The following is a 5,706-nucleotide window of genomic DNA, read 5'->3' as shown; positions in this document are numbered from 1 at the left end:
ACATACATACACATACTAGCACTCACACAAGCACAAAAAACGCACATACAACAACACACTTATACACACATTCACACTCTCTCACACACACACACACACATACATACATACATACACACACACACACATACACACACACACACACACACACACACACATATAGAGGCCCACTTACCTGATACTCGCCGACGAAAGCCGCTGATATCCGCCCATTCGCACCGTAAGCAGCACCTGAAACAAAACAAAGGTAAATAAAGGTAAGCAAAATGTTAGGGATAAGAACACCTGTTAAAGCTAAACAAGCTGAACCCCAAAACAGATCCCCACAGCAAACCACAAACGTACGCAAAAGCGTAGGCGAGTGGGAAGCAGGCACAGTCACCAGCCCAAACGGGAAGACGACAAGCCCACCTACCACAAAGGGCATGGAAAAGAGGACACCCTCCCCTAGGCCTCTAAATCCAACGGCCGCCCCTCCGGGGACGAAAAAGACGACGAGGAGGGAGCAACCCGGGAAAGCCGGCAGGGCGGCGTTCTCCCCAAAACTGACCCTACAAACAGTAACATCGCCGAAGGAACGGGCGGAACTAGCGCGCTCCTGGTTCGGAAAAGGCCATGCGGCCCTGACCGAATCCAGAAATCTCAAAGGAGATTTAAAGGAGACGCTGAAACAGGCCCTGAACTACCTCCACAAGTTGTACAGGGAAGCGGAGGAGCAGAGCGCCGCCCAGCAGGAGGGAACGGGAAGCTCGGTCCGGGAAAAGGAAGTTGGAGAAGGGGAAGCGGGAACAAACTATACCGGAGTCGAAAGGGGAAGGTTGGATAAACTGAGTGAGGAATTAATAGAACACGCCAAATTACTAAAGGAAAGTAGTCTGGCGATGGATAGGCTAAGGGAGGAGATGACGAAGCACCCCGCAGGAAAGCCAACATACGCAGGTGCTCTGAAAGCAGGAGAGGCAGTAAAGACCACAGAGCAACCCACCCTGCACTCAATCATAGTCTCCTCAAAGGATGAAACGGAGACCGGAGAGGAGGTCCTGGACAAGGTCCGGAAGGCGATAGACGCGAAGGAAGGTTGGGTGCAGGTGGAGAGGATAAGAAAGGCGAAAGATAGGAAGATAATCATGGGGTGTACTACAAAAGACGAAAGGGACAAGGTAAGGAAGAGACTGGAGGAGAGAGGAGAAACCCTCATTGTCGAGGAAGTCAGAAATAAGGATCCGCTTCTGATCCTTAGGGACGTTCTGGCCGTCCACACGGATGCAGAGGTCATCAGCGCCCTAAGGAGGCAGAATCGGTCGGTCTTTGACAGCCTCGACAAAGAGGAGGATAGAATAGAAATAAAATACAGAAGGAGAGCACGAAACCACCTGAACGTGCATATAGTCCTCGTAGTCTCCCCAAAGATATGGAACAGAGCCCTGCAGTTAGGCAGACTAAGAATAGACCTGCAAAACGCGCGAGTGGAGGACCAAACACCCCTAGTGCAGTGTACGAGGTGCTTGGGTTATGGCCACGGACGACGTTTTTGCAAGGAGACTATTGACAGGTGCTCACACTGCGGGGGGCCACACCTCAGGGCGGACTGTGGCGACCGGCTGATGGGCATAGAGCCTTCGTGCTGTAACTGCACGAAGGCAAAGAGCAACACCTCGGCACATAACGCATTTAGCGCCGAATGCCCTGTCCGAAGGAAGTGGGATGCGTTAGCTCGCGCCGCAATAGCCTACAGCTAAAGGCGGCGCTGCAGAAAATTCGGCGGAAAACTACACTACAGACCACACGAGACCCATGCTGGTGGTCCAATCCAACCTGCAAAGGAAGGATCTGGCCACCAATGAGGTCATGCTAACATGTTCGACAAGGGGAGTTGCATTCGCGCTGCTCCAGGAGCCTTATGTGGGACGGGCTAGGCGAATGAAGGCCTATGGGGGGGCGAGGATATTCCAGAACACCGGGCAAGGAGACGGGACAGTGAAGGCGGCAATAGTTGTCTTTAATGACAACGTTGACGTCCTCCAGTACCCAGAACTCACCACAAATAACATCGTCGTGGTGAGGATCCAGACCAGTGCCTGGAGCATCGTCGCCATCTCGTGCTACTTCGAGCCAGACCTTCCCATCGAGCCATACCTGGAGCAGATCAAGGGGATAGTTGATAGAACTCGCCCTCTGCCAATAGTTCTGGGTGGCGATTGCAACGCAAAGAGCTGTTGGTGGGGCAGCGATAAGGTAGACTGCAGAGGTGAGGAACTTGCTGGGGCTCTGGCGGAGATGGACCTGCAGGTACTCAACAACGGAAATACCCCCACCTTTGACACCGTCAGGGGTGGGAAGATCTACAGCAGCCACGTTGACATCACGGCCTGCTCGTCCAACTTACTGGACCGCGTAGTGGACTGGCACGTTGAGGAGGGAATGACAAGCTCGGACCACAACGGCATTGAGTTCAAAATTAAATTAGAAAAGTCAATAGGAACATATATCAAAAGAACAACTAGAATTTATAATACGAAGAAAGCAAACTGGAGTCGATTTCATGAGAAATTGGCCCAGCTTAACTTAGAGAATAATATAAATAAAAATAAAATATCAAGAATCAGGCAGAAGGAAGAAATAGATATCATAGTTGGGAAATATAAAGAATTAATAGACATAGCATGTATAGATACAATACCAAAAAAGAAAACAATTAGTAAACTTACTCTGCCGTGGTGGTCCGAGACTCTTGCCTCAATGAGGCAAGAGGTCAAAACAAAAAAGCGCCGGATCCGCTGCGCGGCGCCGGTTCGGAGGGCGAAAGTCGTTGAGGAGTACCTGCAGGCCAAAGAAGAATATGAGAACGAATCCAGGAGAGCTCAGACAGCAAGCTGGAAGAGTTTCTGTGAGAAACAGGACAGGGAGGGCCTATGGGAGGGAATCTACCGCGTAATAGGCCGAACAGCCCTCAGGCAAGAAGATCTGCCCCTCGTGGGGAGTGGCGCAGGGACGGAGCCTGCGGAATCGGCGAAGATACTGGCGGAGACCTTCTACCCAGAGGACCTAGAAACGGATGAAGGTGCTGACCACCGCTGGACCAGAACGATAGCGGACAAAATAAACGAGGGAAACCATGATGACAGCCATGACTCCCCGTTTACTATGGTTGAGCTGTGGACAGCGGTGGATAGCTTTAACCCGAAAAAGGCCCCTGGGTCAGATGGTCACACAGCCGACATCTGTGGCCACGCTATTCGGCAGGACCCAGAAGCGTTCCTGGCTCTTCTTAATAAATGCCTGGAACTGGGCCACTTCCCCGCGATCTGGAAGGAGGCTACGGTAGTGGTTCTCAAAAAACCTGGAAAGGCGGACTACACTGTTCCGAGGTCCTACAGGCCCATAGGACTCCTCCCTGTTATGGGCAAAATATTGGAGAAGATGGTCGTCTCACGGCTCAAGTGGCATCTCATACCGAGACTTAGCCAAAGGCAGTATGGTTTTATGCCCCAGAAGAGCACCGAGGACTCCCTCTATGACTTGGTGAACCACATCCGTAGTAGGATCAAAGCCAAAAAACTGGTGGTGTTGGTATCGCTGGACATAGAGGGAGCCTTCGACAGCGCCTGGTGGCCGGCCATCAAGGCCAGGCTAGTCGAGGGGGGGTGCCCGTTGAGTCTGAGACGAATCATGGGTAGCTACCTCTCCAATAGGAAGGTAAAAGTGAGGTACGCGGGGGCCGAACATGTTAGAAAAACAGACAAAGGATGCGTACAGGGATCAATCGGGGGCCCAATACTATGGAACGCGTTGCTGGACCCTCTGTTGAAAACACTTGAGGAGCGGGGTGACTACTGCCAGGCGTTCGCGGACGATGTGGTCCTGGTGTTCGATGGCGACGAGGCTCTGGAGATCCAGAGGAGGGCGAACGAAGCTCTCGCGTATGTTCAGGGGTGGGGTGTCAGAAATAAGCTTAAATTCGCACCCCAAAAGACGAGTGCAATGGTGCTCACAAACAAGTTAAAGTATGACACCCCGCGCCTGAGCATGGGTGGGAGGGACATAGGGGTCGTCCCTGAGATCAAGTTGTTGGGCGTCGTCATCGACAACAGGCTCACCTTTAACAGCCACGTCGCGAGCGTCTGCAGAAAGTCGCTAAATATTTACAAACAACTCTCTAGGGCCGCTCGTGCTAGCTGGGGCCTCCACCCGGAAGTCATCAGGGTCATGTACAACGCCGTAGTGGAGCCGGTTATCCTGTATGCGGCCAGCGTCTGGGCGCCGGCCGCGAGGAAGCTGGGGGTCCAGAGGAAGCTGAATGCGGTGCAAAGGGTGTTTGCCCAAAAGATGGTAAAGGCGTATCGCACCGTCTCCTTGAACGCGGCCTTGGTGCTGGCTGGGCTGCTGCCCCTCGACATTCGGATACGCGAAGCCGCGGAGCTCTACGAAGCGAGGAGGGGGTTGCCCCGGCCGGACCTGAGGGACCGGGAGGTCGAGCGGACGGTGAGGTACGCTAAAACCCCACGTCCCGAGGACCATATGCGCCTGGAGTTCGTAAGCCTGGTGGACCGACACGAAGTGGACATGCATAACACCCAGGCAGTCCGTATTTTTACCGACGGCAGCAAGACAGACGATGGAGTCGGGGCAGCCCTGTCCTGTTGGAATGGGGAGGCCGAGACGAAGTCGATAAGTTTAAAGCTGCCGTCATACTGTACGGTCTACCAGGCGGAACTCCTGGCTGTATGCAGGGCTACAGAGGAGATGAGGAAGGGCGGGCACTCCACCTTTGGGCTCTACAGCGACTCTCGGTCGGCCCTAGAAACGCTGGCAAATCCCCGTTCCCTCCACCCATTAGCAGTTACAGCGCGCCACAACATCAAGATCTGTGTGGCACAGAACAAGGAAATTTCCTTGTTCTGGATAAAGGCTCATGCGGGGTTGGAGGGAAACGAGAGGGCCGACCAGCTGGCCAAAAATGCGGCGAAGGGGATTAAAAGAAGACCGGACTACGATCTCGTGCCGGTCTCGTTCGTCAAGAGACAGATCCGCTCGGAGTCTCTTGCCGAATGGGACCGGAGGTACCGAAACGGCGACACGGCCTCGGTAACAAAAGTCTTCTTCCCCGACGCCATAAGCGCGTACAGGATAATACGGAAATTAGAAATGGACAACATATTGGCCCAGACCTTGACGGGGCATGGCGGGTTCTCCGAATACTTGAACCGATTCAAGTGTAAGGGGAGCCCGTCGTGCATCTGCGACCCCGGGATGGAGGAGACAGTGATGCACGTTTTAACGGAGTGTCCAGTAACAGCGATCCTGAAACACGAAACGGAAAATAAATTACAGACAAACATTAACAAAGACAACATACACAAAATAATAAAAAACGAACACATAAGAACGCACTTCTTAGAATATTGTAAAAGCATAATAAAAACCGTAAACAATAGGAATAAATAAGATAAGAAATAATGTTGAACGAGTATAATAATTATACACGTGTCAACATTAAAGGTGACAAGCATAGAAATAACAATAAAACAGAAACGTAATAGAAATAGAATACTAATAAAAATAACTGTAATAAAAATAGAAGCTATAATAGAAATAGAAACAGATATACAAACTGTAATAGAATAGAAATAGATATACAACTGTAATAGAATACAAATAGATATAGAAATAGAGATAAGTTAATATGAAAGAAAAAACCGTAAACCA

The sequence above is a fragment of the Epargyreus clarus genome, unplaced genomic scaffold, assembly GCF_041222505.1.
Source record: "Epargyreus clarus isolate Ecla_fem2 unplaced genomic scaffold, WU_Ecla_fem_2.2 ptg000007l, whole genome shotgun sequence".
Classification (NCBI taxonomy): domain Eukaryota; kingdom Metazoa; phylum Arthropoda; class Insecta; order Lepidoptera; family Hesperiidae; genus Epargyreus; species Epargyreus clarus.
This window is presented reverse-complemented; position numbering follows the sequence as displayed.